The 13,187-nt window shown below is 50.0% G+C and overlaps 1 long non-coding RNA gene across 4 annotated transcripts; it reads right to left on the bottom strand.

Moving 5' to 3' along the window:
* Nucleotides 1-348: 348 nt before the first annotated feature.
* Nucleotides 349-3,951, bottom strand: LOC147342171 (uncharacterized). Of its 4 annotated transcripts, none has more exons than XR_015157381.1 (3): nt 3,620-3,949; nt 1,158-1,459; nt 349-488 (listed from the first exon to the last, which is right to left on the bottom strand). It is a non-coding gene; the product is annotated as an uncharacterized LOC147342171 (long non-coding RNA). The 4 variants fall into 4 exon arrangements; XR_015157382.1 differs by lacking the exon at nt 3,620-3,949 and adding an exon at nt 1,564-1,750; XR_015157379.1 differs by lacking the exon at nt 349-488 and having other exon boundaries at nt 1,081-1,459; nt 3,620-3,951.
* Nucleotides 3,952-13,187: the final 9,236 nt, after the last annotated feature.

The following is a 13,187-nucleotide window of genomic DNA, read 5'->3' on the forward strand; positions in this document are numbered from 1 at the left end:
GCCTCGCTCCCCACCTCCTCTGTGAGAACTGCAGCGGCAGCCAAGCCATTGCCCCTACTCCGGCTTCAGCCCCTGCAAACTCCCTCCGGATGTCCCCTCGAGCCTCTTCGTAGTCCAGGAGCCGCGCCTTCTGCCGGGCAAGGTGTAGGAAGCCTGGCCTCCAGGTCCCAGAGCTTTGAGGCCCTTCCCCACGCAAGCTGTATTTTATCTCTCAGTGCCCCCAGTGCCACGCAAGGTGCTCACAACACTGACTCTGAAGAATGCACCAATGGCAGCCCATCACACCTGGCGTGGAATCCTGAGGTGAGATCCAGGGATCAGCCTCATCTCCCCCCACAGCCTCCCCACCTCCGCCAGGGACCCCGTGCTCACATCAGGCCTCTGGCCCGTTTGTCTGCTGGCATGTCCAGGGCTCATTCCCTTGTCCATTGTTTCTCTCGCCAAATGCCGTCTTCTCTTCTCAGACAGGACTTTCCTGAGCAGGCGGGCTGGAAAATAGCTGTCTTTACCACATAATCCCATCCTGCTGTGTTGTTCTTAGCACTTACTACCAACTGACAGTCATTGCATTAGCTCACACAATAGATTACTTCGTGACACTGCAAATGTTTCAATTTTTTGTTGTGTGTGACTGACTCCCATAAGACTGCAAGCTCCAGGAGGGCCAAGACCTGGCTTTGTCCCCAACTAGTCCTGCGTGCTGGCCCATAGCAGTGATGGAATGCTATAGGTACTCACTCCTCACTGAACAAATGGGTGAGAAAATGCATGAGCAGATGAATGTTTCTTTGTAAAGTAAGAACCGATATAAATTATCTCTTAATGTGATGGGTAATCAACCCCCAAATGATCTAAGGCTTCCTTTTAAAGAACCAAAGAGCATAAGAACTATAAAGGTCTTTGAAAGCTGGTCAATCCCCAAATGTATAGAGTAGGAAACTGAGTCCCAGGGCGGGAGAAGGGCTGCAGTGAACACTCATAAAATCAGTGTCTTTGACTTCCAGCCATCAGCTCTTTCTAAAACAGGGTCTGACATGACAACTCTTCTGAACAGATTCTGACCTGTCAATTTTCTACTGGTTTTGCATGCAAATAATTTTTACTAAGATGAAAAACAAAACAGACAAGAGAACAAGGCCAGCAGCATCAAATTTCACCTCCTATTGCCTCCAGGTATGTTGACTGAAAAGCAAGCCTCTGTACTGCCCAGAGTCCCTTCAGTAAGCTTTGTTGTTGTTGAGTCACTCGGTTGTGTCCGACTCTCTGCGACCCTACAGACTGCAGCACACCAGACTTCTCTGTCCTTCCCCATCTCCCAGAGCTTGCTCAAACTCATATCCATTGAGTTGGTGATGCCATCCAACCATTCATCCCCTGTTACCCCTTCTCCTCCTGCCTTCAGTCTTGTTTCTGCATTCTTCCCCACTTTTGTGTGTCCGGCAGGACCCTGCAAGATTGTCTGCAATTGGAATAGAAGAAATGCAAGCGTAAGCCAAAAGCTAAGTTGTGCCTGGGACTCCACCCTCCGTCTGCCCTTCTCCCCAGACACCTGTGGAATCTCACCGTGGGTATTTTAGATGGACGCAACCCACTCAGTTCTGCAGTAAGGGGTGCACCTGCTCTGCTCATCAGACATCAGCCATTCTTGATGTTCCTTTTAAAGAAATTCTCTAGAGGCTTCTAAGAAACTCCCAGCCTATCAAAGCCTTCTCTCCCAGCTGGCCCTGGAGGGTGACTCCCCCATCTTGCTCTGCATGTAAAATTATGTTTGACAGCAATGAAAACCAACAGTTCAACAGCAATCATTTCTTGGCAGGGCAGATTGGCATGAGACCTGCCCCAAAACAAAATAAGCCTTTCAGGGAAGTATTTTTCAAGCTGGGTTGGCCTTCTCAAGCCTCTTGGAGATTCTAGTATGGCTGACTTGGGAGTCGAGGCTGAGCCCCAGCCAGAGCCATCAGTGACAGTCAATGACATGATGGCCAGGAGGGGAGACCCAGGGCTGAGTGTCTCCTGAACAGCTCAGACAAGGGTGACTGCTGCGGACCTTCCCCTGGGGAGAGGCCGTCTACATTGCGCCTGCTGTTCTCCCATATCCCGTCAGTGATTTCAGTCCTGGAGGAGGAGTCAGACAAGCACCCCTTCCTTTCCCTCCTCCTCTTTTCACTTCCCAGCTCCTATCCATCATTCTTTACAGTTCTTAGCATCATCACCTTTCCCAAGGCTGTGTGCCACTCTGAGGGGCCTTCTGTCACCAGGGAGCATGCTGTGTTCCCTGGGCCTGAAATCTTGTTCCATCCTGTGTCTCTGGTCTCCTGCCTCCTAAGCTGTTATGAAGCCTTGCTTTCTAGGCTTGGTTCCAGCGTGGGCCCACAGCATAACGCAAACATCAAAGATAGCAAAGAGCCCAGGGACATCATGGTTCATCGTGCCCTGGGAATAGCCAAGCCACGTTTGCGCTACTTCTGAACGCCCACCAGAGGTAGCCCGAGACCTCCGGAGTCAGGCCATAGCCGGGGCCTCGAGGCCAGCAGGTGGCACTGTTAGCTCAGCCACCAGCAGGGAGCGATCCCCACTGGGCAGGTGGGCAGCACCCTGTCTGGGCAAGTGGCATCCCTGCGTGGGGAGGGCAATCCCCGAGGAGATGCTGCCGTGACCCGCCACATGCAGCTTCCCCGCCCCACAAGCACAGCCAGGCCCCATGAGCCTGAGTTGGTGGAAAGCTCCAGATGAGGAACTGGGTTCTCGGGTTCGGGTTCTCACTGCACAGATGCTTTGCTGGGAGGCCTGGAAGGAAGTCATTCATTCTCTCTGCCCACAGCTTCCTCGATTTTCCATGCGTTTACCTAACATAAATTAAAGCCATACTGTAGGACCAGATGGGCTCAGGACTCAGGAACAAAAAGGACAAGCCCTGTGTTGGACAAAGTCGCAGTGGGCAGGGTGGGGAGGGGCGTGGACCCCATAGAGGAGAAGCAACTTGCTCTCATAGAAATTGCTACTGTCAGCTTGGGCTCCTCAGAGGTGGTTCCGCCCTGTTTTCAGTGCTCTGCGTAAATTAACTCATTTAAGAATCCCAGGATCGGCAGGGCCTTGTGGGCTGCCGTCTATGGGGTCGCACAGAGTCAGACACGACTGAAGCGACTTAGCAGCAGCAGCAGCAATCCTCCCAAAGAGGGCATGAAGGATGAGTTCCTCCCCGTATTTAAAGGTGGCATGATGGAAGCTTGGAGGGGCTAACTGACTCTTGCTGGCTCATCTATCTGTAAGGGGCTGAGCTGGTTCAAAGCCAGGCACTCCAGCCCCTAGCCCATCCCCACAATCACATTGTTTAGTCATCTGGCCCCCAAACCAGCGCAAATCCGTAGCAGAACCAACGAAGCTCCTATACCTCGCCCCCAGTTCTTGTTCTCTCCACCACGGCGCTCCCCCCTGGTCCTGAAGCCCCTCCGTCAGGGGTGCTCTTCATCCAGGTCTCCAAGGACCTGCTCCCTCGATTTCTTCTCTGTCCTCTGCACCCCAGACAGAGCGTGGCTGCGCACACTCCCACCCTGTGAACCCCTGCATGTCCGATACCCCTTTCTCTGCTTCTTCACAGGTAACAGTTACCACCACTTACTTGCCATTCTTGTGTCTTCTTCTCTAAAGGGCAGTGTCTGAAGGCAGGCTCTATGGTCCTCAATGCCAGAGCCCTGGTGCCCGGCACATTAGAGCATTCAGTAAACAGTCGATGAATAACAGACGAGCAAATAGCAGATCAATCCACAGGGTGGAAGCAAGGACCTGGGGTGCTCTGTGCCCCGTGCTTAGATACCACTCGCACACCCAAACCTGGCCAGACCCTGCCTCCTCTGGACGCTCTCTGAATCTTTCCACTTCTTGGAGAGATTTGTTCCTTGAGGTTTAATATCACATCCCCAACAAATCTTCACTTAAACTGTGGGTACTTCTGAAAGGGAGATTACAATACCTCAATGAATTTTCAGCCATGAACACTCCTGAATATACTAAACAATATATATACAACATTTTATATATGAGAGCCAAAGTGAAATAGAGCTGGTGTGTATGCAGTCCTTATAACACGCCCATCAGAGCACCTGCCGCTTTGCACGCTGCACTGATTGGCTTCTATTTCTGGCTCTCTGCTTTCCTGGCACCCATGAGAAGGGTTCTTCCCAGATGCTTGGTGGTGGGTGGGTGGGTGATACCATGTGACTGGTCCTAGCCTATCACACCTAAGTGGATCTGTTACCCACTTAAAGTTCCAATGAGAGACATGGGCACTCTCTTTCCCTTTTGACTCGGCCACCTGCCAGCCTTAGCCCGAGTCCCCGAGTGACTGTGATGAGCAGGGGACCCCATCTCTCCAGTCTCCACACAGCACTTTTGTGAGGTATTCTGTGCTGTCCTTGTTTTGCAGAGAAAGAGCAGGCTCTGAGTCATTAAACGATTTTCCTGAGATGACACAGGTAATAAGTGACAGCCAGGAATGGCAATCAGGGGTGTTTGACACTAAAACACATAACTTTCACTTACTCTTACTCTCTGGCAAATCTGTGTTAAATAAAAAACGAATAGGAAAATGGGAATACCAGCCATTTCCTGGAAAACAGAAGCTTTGTCAGGGTACCACGGCTGTGGGCAGTAAAGAGGGCACTGGGGTCCTAAGAAACCCATGACCAGAGGGGATGTGAAGGGGATAATCTATGGACCACATTGTCCCGGTTCATATTTTTGCATGTTGAAGAGTTAGAATCCTTGGTCTGTAGCCTGATTCCTTCCACCTACAGACTCATTAATGCAGTAAAGGAATATGCGGGCTTCCCAGGTGAAGAACCCGCCTGCCAATGAAGGAGCCCTAAGAGACACAGGTTTGATCCCTAAGTCAGGAAGATTCCTTGGAGGAGGGCACGGAAACCTACTGCAGTATTGTTGCCTGGAGAATCCCATGGACAGAGGAGCCTGGCGGGCTACAGCCCACGGGGTTGAAAGAGTCAGATACGACTGAAGCCACTTTGCTTGCGCGTACAACACGCACGTAAAGGATTACGCAATGAGTCTATCCGTGTGCCAGGTCTTGTGCTGAGGGTGCCCTGATGGGCGCTCTCCAGCTCCCCGCTGTCAGGGACCTACAGGCTGTCCATAGAGCCCACTCCTTCCATGTTTCAGACAGAAGCAGCCACCCCTGTAGAGGCTAAGTGGCCAGTCGTTTGCTCTGAGAGTTCTTGAGAGTCGAATCTCAGCTCCCCCACGTGCTCTTGGGCACAACTTCTGAGACTCTCTGCTGTTCCATTTCTCATCTGCCCTAAGCTCCACTTGACCTTGTGGAGTGATCGCCAAAGTGATGGGATAAGCATCTGCAAGGACAGCCCAGATGTCTTTTAAATGGGAAGTGGTACATGGACGAGAAACCCTCTTCTCCCAACCCTCACGTTTAGTTTTTAAAGAGAGAGGAGACAGATGTATTTCCACCAGTTCTGAGGCTTTTTAAGAGGAAGGGGTGGGAACTCGACACTGAAAAGGAGCCACTGTAAATGCTGTGACCAGTGGAATTTTTGTGGCCTGATGGCTTTGAAAATAAACTCCAGGCTGGGTGTAATCGCACCTCCTGCCACAGGAGATTAGCTAATGTGGGTGAAGCACTTGGAGTTCTGAAAGCAAAACACTGTCATGATTAGCAGGATTCTGATACCTCCCTCTTGAGATTCTTAACCGACTTGCTCCGTGCCCTTTTGGCAAATCCTTGTATTGCTGCTTCCTGAACCGGGAACAAAATTTTCTGGATCAGATGGGCTCCTCCACTGCTCTTCAGAAGACCTGTTAGGTGGAAGGTCCTGGGGTCTCAAGGAGGAGGTGGAGACTGGGAGAAGGAGGAATCAAGAGAAGGAAAGAGAGAAGGAACACCAACACAGCTCAATTCTCTCTTCCCCTTAAGGCCTTCTCCAAAGCACTGCGTTTGTCTACAAGAGCAAATGAGGTGTAATTTGTTACCAAAAGCAAATCTTGACTCTCTCACTATAAAAAGTCTAAAATAAACAAAGCCCAGGGGAAAAGGGACCTAAAAAGAAAGAACACTGATGCAGAGAACAGATGGTTATCATGAAAATGGGAGGGACCAACGTATCCCCTGCTTGTGTCCCTCCCAGATGGTCCCTGCTTGCCACCTGGGTCCATCCCAACTGCAGAAGATCCCCTCAGCCCCCTTTCCCAGGCCGGCTGGTCACCCACCTCTGCGTGCCACACCCTCTCCCACACCTCACCTGTCACCTTGCCTCTGGCAACAGTGTCAGCATACTTTTAAAATTCCTTCTGGAAGTTGCTCATGGCCCTGGAGCAGGCATGCTGTTTCCTCTGTGTTATCATGGCAGGCTTACATGATGCAGCCGCCTTGGTTAGAGCTGTACAGTGGTCCTTCGTTTGCCACTAAAATGTGTTTCTCTCTGATAGAGTTTAAACACTTCAAAGGCAGGACTCTTATCTTACTTACATCTGAGTACATAAATGTGTGCCTTGATAAAACCACACTGCATTCACCAGTACACGTTGAACATTCCCCAAACGTGCCCACCGGTGCCAAACTACATGGAAGTGGCAGAAAAGCCTGAAGGTCTGCCTCCCAAGCAGGAGCCTCCTGCAGAGTCTTCCACTTTCCGCTAACATGGTACCTGAACTCTTCACTGCGGACAATCTCTTCCTGCAGGGACTTCCCTGGGGGTCTGGTGGTTTAGACTCTGCAGAGGCTTGATACCTGATTGGGGAACTATGATCACTGTGAGGCACAGACAAAAAAACAAACAAACAACAACAACAAAAACCCTAAAAATCTCTTCCTTTGGATGGAGACAGGGTTCTCCTCCTCCCTGGGATATTCTCAGACTCTCAGATAAAGTCTGGTTTTGTCCTGCTTCCAAACGACTGGCCTGAGAACTCCTACCCTCACCTCAGCACTGAGGTCTGGCTGAAATACCCCAAAGAGCCTGGCAATGATACGTATATCAGTTACAAGAATTAACATGCTCTCCAAGTCTTTCTCTTCTTAAGTGGCATGGCCCCAAAGGAACTCATTGTTACTGTCTGTGTTTGGGGTTGGGGAAGGCCAGGGCCCCGTATTCTCAGGAAGACTAAGTGGGTAAGAATAGATGCTACCCTGGGCAGAACACAGATCCCCTTCAGAACACAGATCCCCTTCAGCAGGGTCTGTCATGGGCAGGCTCTGGGAGATGAATGCAGCGTCGATGCAGGTGGTTCTGTGAGAAGTGTATTCCTTTCTGAGGCTGAGCAGATCGTGGAGAGCTGGGGGCCATGAGGGCACCTTTATTGAGAGAGACAGCTAAGGGCCTACAGAAGGATGAGTGATGGAAAGATCTGGAAAGTGATATAGCCTGGAAGGGGAGGATTAAATGGCCAGAGGGAAAGAGGGGTTTCTTTGTGGATGAGGATGGAAGTGAGTCATCAAAGCTCAGAGAGATGACTTGAAGACAGATACCCAGAACCTAATTTAGAAAATCAGGGAGGTGTTAGGATGACTCCGAGCAACCCTGGAATGTATTTGTAGGCTTGACCCTGACTTGCATATGTGAAATTGCATAATTTGAGGCTAATTTGTTTTGAATTTCTGCCTTATGGGTCTCTTTAGTTTGGATAATCCAAGAACATCTTGTGAAAAACTTTGAACTGGGGTTTAAGTTGAACATGCAACACAGCTGAGTGTGGAAAAGAACTGTGTACACATCTGAAAGAGAAACCATTTAAAACCATTCCTTAAATCCCTAAGCAGAACAGTGTGTGACTGGGAAGAGCAGACTCTTTGCCCCCATGTTCCCTGAGGCATCCCCCCTTGCTCTGTGTGTTGTTCGTGAGGCTGACCTGTGCTCAGCGTCTGTAGAGATGTCAGGTTACCTGTGACATTTTCCCGTAAAGGAAGGATGAGCTCTGGGGTCACACATACCTAGGTGCACATACCCCAGAGCCTCTGTCCCCTGTGGGTGACACAGGGAGGCCTGTGCTCACATGCCCTTCCTGTAGGCCTAGAGTACAGGTTGGGTGTCAGGTGTCCAGCAGGACCTTGACCCACAGGAGGACCCCATCTATCCCTCCGCTTCTCTGGGGACAGCAGTGGATGGACGGACACAGTGGTCACCTGCTGACTCCAGCAGGTCCTCTCACCTCCGTGACCTCTCAGCCGCTCTGTCTCCTCCGACTCTGCCCTCTTCCCTCCCCTTCCTTGGCAGCTTCAGAGCTTTTACCAAATCTCAAATCTCACTTTAAAGCCCCATTGGGAACACTCCAAGTGCTTCCTGTGCCCACAATCTCCCCAGGGATTTCTGAGGACTTTGATGAATGGGTCCTGCTCCCCTGACGTTCTCTCTCATAAACACATCTCGCCTTCACATTCTCCCTCCACTCCGCCCCGCCCCACCACACATGCCCATCTTCCTGCCCCTTAGCACCTGCAGGACGCCCTTTCCCGAAGGACACGCCTGTGAATATTTTGTCCCTCTGCCTGGACGGCCCCATATTGAACTCCCAAGGGCCTGTCTTTTATTTGATCAACTCCAGTCTTCCGAGTTCAGCTTCGAAGTCACTTCTAGTGTGCTGTCACCTATTCGGTGCTGCTCTTCATGGAATGGTGTCTTGTGTGTGTGTGTTAGTCGCTCAGTTGCTAAGTCACGTCTGACTCTTTGCTACCCCTCAGGCTGTATGTAGCCTGCCAGGCTCCTCTGTCCATGGGATTCCCCAGGCAAGAATACTGGAGTGGGTTGCCATGCCCTTCTCCAGGGAATCTTCCCGACCCAAGGATTGAACCCACGTCTCCTGCATTGTGAAAGTGAAAGTGAAGTTGCTCAGTCGTGTCCAACTCTTTGCAACCCCATGGACTGTAACCCACCAGGCTCCTCCGTCCATGGGATTATCCAGGCAAGAATACTGGAGTGGGTTGCCATTTCCTTCTTCACTCCTGCACTGTATGCAGATTATTTACTGTTGCGCCACCAGGAAAGCCCGAGGTGTCTGTAGTCCTGTCTTACTGTCTCTACTAAAAAGACCTGCTTACTTGTCCTTCTGCAGACCAAGCTCCCAACCTCCAGGAGAAGCATCTGGTCTTGTTCACCAGGGTCTCCTTGGCCCAGAGAACAGTCCAGAATAGGTGCTTAGTGAATCTATGTTTTAAGCTTCTGTGTGGAATAATGATGGGCTTAAAGAGAAGTTGCAGAATGCCAAGTTCCCATACATCTTTCACCCAGCATCCCCTCATGGAAAATCTTATAAAATCATGGTAAAATGATTGAAAGGATATTATCATTTGATCCAATACTCTTAACTAATCTACAGACCTTATTTGAATTTCACCTGTTTTGGTGCTGTAATATTGTGATTTATAATATGAAATATGTACTTGGTTCTTGTCCCCATTGCTAGCTCAGAGCTCCTAAAGCTCTCGGAATTTTCTATTAAGAAAGCAAGCAAGGTGTCTTTTGTTATGTTAATGAGGTGACATTTGGAAAGCCCCAGGTCACCTCTGACCTCTGGATGGGGGTTGGTTGGGGGGGTGGGGGTAGGGAACGACAAACCCAGTGATTAGAGGTTTGTTTTTCAGCCCTTCCCCCAACCCTAACTCCAGGGATGAGGTAGAGCTAGAGATTGAACTTAATTACCAGATGTCAGTGGGCTGACTGAGCACGCAGGCAGGGCCAGTGGGCTGTTCCATCACACCTACATAATGAAGCCTCCAGAAAACCCAGAAGGACAGGGTTATGAGAAACTTGGAGAGAGTGGACACTCAGAGGGACTGCTCTTTCTCCCCACATCCTGCAAGGTCTCTCTTCTCTGTGCTGCTCCTGAGTCATTTCCTTCTTTGGTAACCTGGTAAGCATAAGTGCGTGTGTGCTCAGTTGTGTCCAGGTCTTTGCAACCCCACGGACTGTAGCCTGCCAGGCTCTGTTAGTCCCTGGAATCCCTTTCCTTATGTTTGGCTTCCCAGGTGGCCCAATGTAGGAGACACAGGTTCGATCCCTGGGTGGGGAAGATCCTCTGGAGAAGGAAGTAGCTACCCACTCCAGTATTCTTGCCTGGGGAGTCCCATGGACAGAGGAGCCTGGTGGACTACAGTCCATGGATCACAAAGAGTTGGACATGACTGAACAACTGAGCGCACGCACACACACACACACAAACAAGCACAAGGGGATTCAGTTCAGTTCAGTCTCTCAGTCGTGTCCGACTCTGTGACCCCATGGACTGCAGCATGCCAGGCTTTCCTGTCCATCACCAACTCCCAGAGCTTGCTTAAGCTCATGTCCACTGAGTTGGTCAGGCCATCCAACCATCTCATCCTCTGTCATCCCCTTCTCCTCCTGCCTGCAATCTTTCCCAGCATCAGGGTCTTTTCCAAGGAGTCAGTTCGTCACATCAGATGGCCAAAGTATTGGAGCTTCGGGTTCAGCTTCAGTCCTTCCAATGAATATTCAGGACTGATTTCATTTACGATAGACTGGTTGGATCTCCTTGCAGTCCAAGGGACTCTCAAGAGTCTCCTCCCACACCACAGTTCAAAAGCATCAATTTTTCAGCGCTCAGCTTTCTTTATAGTCCAGCTCTCACATTCATACATGACTACTGGAAAAACCATAGCTTTTGACTAGACGGGTCTTTGTCGGCAAAGTAATGTCTCTGCTTTTTAATATGCTATCTAGGTTGGTCATAGCTTTTCTTCCAAGGAGCAAGCATTTTCTAATTTTATGGTTGCAAGGGGGTTAGGGTTTGAGAATTTTGGAGGACACCTCAGACCATAACAGCCCAGGCCTTCACAGGGCATTACTTGTCCAACAGGCTGTCAAAGTGGGGCATTTCTTATGGTCTCAGTTTCTGGCGGTGATGGGAAAGATTAAGAATTAAGGAGGGAGCAAGAAAGGTGGAGGTTTCTCTAAAAAAAAAAATGCTTTGCATGCATGCATCTTCCTAACTGCTGCTCAGGCCAACTGAGATAAGCTTAAAGGAAGCTCCCAGGGGCTTTGACACACACCCCTTGGATTAGGAAAGAATGTGGAAGAAGGTCTGAAGGGAAGAGGCCATTCCTGGCTTGGGGATGGGGAGGGCCGTGTTGGGAGGATGAAGAGAAAGCTGCAGTTACCTGAGTGGTACAAGAGGCTGGACAAGAAGAAGAATTTTCAAGATCCAAATACAGATCCCAGGGCAGAGCCCAGCCATGAAGCGGCTTGAAAGCCTCTCTACCCAAGGGGACCACCCACGTGGGGATGCTGGGAGGGTGACCTCAGCAGAAGAGGATCGAGCTGAACCACCAGCTGTGGGCTGGGAGGGTGTTGTGAGCAGCAGCCAAGGCAGGTGACACCCACATCAGAAAGTGGCGGTGACCGTGCCCAGTGGGAGGGGCTCAGAGGAACCTAGAAAAGCCCCATGAGAAAGAAAGACAGCCTTGGGTCCTCAGCACAGAAGGCCCCATCACAGCTGCATCTGTCACATAGGGAATGTGCACCCCACCACTGCCTTGCACCCCCAAAAAGCCGATGCAACAAGAAGCCTGAGAAGGACAGGAAGATCTGAGTGGGCAGCATGGTAGGGCTTAGTACCCTGGGTACTAAGCCCGGCAGGGGAGGCAGAGGGAGCCACCAGAAGAGAGTTTGATAAAAGAATGGAAATGACCTGAAAATTCTATGGGACCTGCAGGAAGGAAGAGGGAACTGAGAAAGAATTCAACACAAAGTGCAGAAAAGTCCCCTCCTATTTGCACTCTGCTACGTTCAGTCCTTCAGAAATAAGGTAGGACAGTTACAAACAGTTGTGCTCACCAATCCAGCCAGGTGGGGCTCAATGCTCTGTGGGCACCACCTTCAAATTCTTAATCATTTTTAACTGGAGGCCCCAAATTTTCGGATTTCCCTGGTGGCTCAGATAGTAAAGAATCTGCCTGCAATGCAAGAGACCTAGGTTCCATCCCTGGGTGGGGAAGATCCCCTGGAGCAGGAAATGGCAACGCACTTCAATATTCTTGCCTGGAGAACTCCACGGACAGATGAGCCTGGTGGGCTACAGTCCATGGGGTCGAAAAGAGTTGGACACGACTGAGTGACTAACACTTTCACCCAGGTTTTTACTTTGCACTGAGCCCTGCAAATCAAATAGGTAGTTTTGGTTATATAGAGAGCAGGGACTTAGACGTGTTCTATGTAACCCCACGGGATACATTAGATCTGATCCAGGGGAGGTAAAAAGAAACAGCTTTTAGCCCAATATTAGGAAAAGTTCTCAAAACTGGTGGTTGCCCAAAATGGAACAGGCTATATAAATAGGAAGAGCTTCTGACACCAGCCTCCTTACAGCAGAGGAGGGTCAGCTACTTGGCAGGAATATTGGAGACACAGTTTAAGCATTGGACTCTGTACCCTCCAAAATCCCTTCTAACCCTGGAATTATCTAAGTCTTTGATTAATGAATCTCCTTCGAGGTGTCTGCTTTACCCTCTTCACCAGGAAATGAACTCACTAGTGCTGAGACAGGTGAGGGTCTTGCCAAGTCCAGCCTCTAACCCTCCACGGTTGGGAGTTTTGCTGACTCCCTGGGTTTCTGTCCAAGTCGTGAGCTGTTGTTTTCCTTGATGAGGACATTACTGCCATTACTCACTGTATTTTTGATCATCGTTAAGTTGGACGTTGTTATGGCTGGCACACTGTGACTTCCAGCTTCTAAGAAAAGGCCTAAAAAGACTCAGAAAGTGTCTTGGGCTTAAAGCCATGTTCATTAATCATCGTTCTGACAACAAAGCATAAACAGACCTAACAAATACTGATTAAATGCAACTTTAGACATCTATGCTTGTGTTTTGGTTCTTGTCTTCGGCATGATTATTAGTCTTGGGGAAGAGGTTTCTCAGAGAAGGAAAGAAAGTCCAAGGCTTGCTGAGACCTTCCACAGGTAACCGCTCAGCCTCTACCTTCATGGGGCTGGTCTCTGAGGCTTCAACCTGAAGGACCAAAGCTCCAGTACAGACACCATCGGGGATGGTCCTGGGTCAGGAACCCACAGGAAATGGGTGTACTTGGTCATGCCCAGTAAACTCATATTGGAAAACTCTGGGCTTCTTTCATAACCACATTTTGGCCTTGACCTTTCTAGCATTTAGCCTCCCGACAATGGAGTCTGTGTGTCTCCACACCCTCCGTGCAGGCCCC

This window comes from Bos grunniens, chromosome 29, assembly GCF_055505025.1.
Source record: "Bos grunniens cultivar Pamir isolate PY7600 chromosome 29, Bosgru_T2T1.0, whole genome shotgun sequence".
Lineage (NCBI taxonomy): Eukaryota > Metazoa > Chordata > Mammalia > Artiodactyla > Bovidae > Bos > Bos grunniens.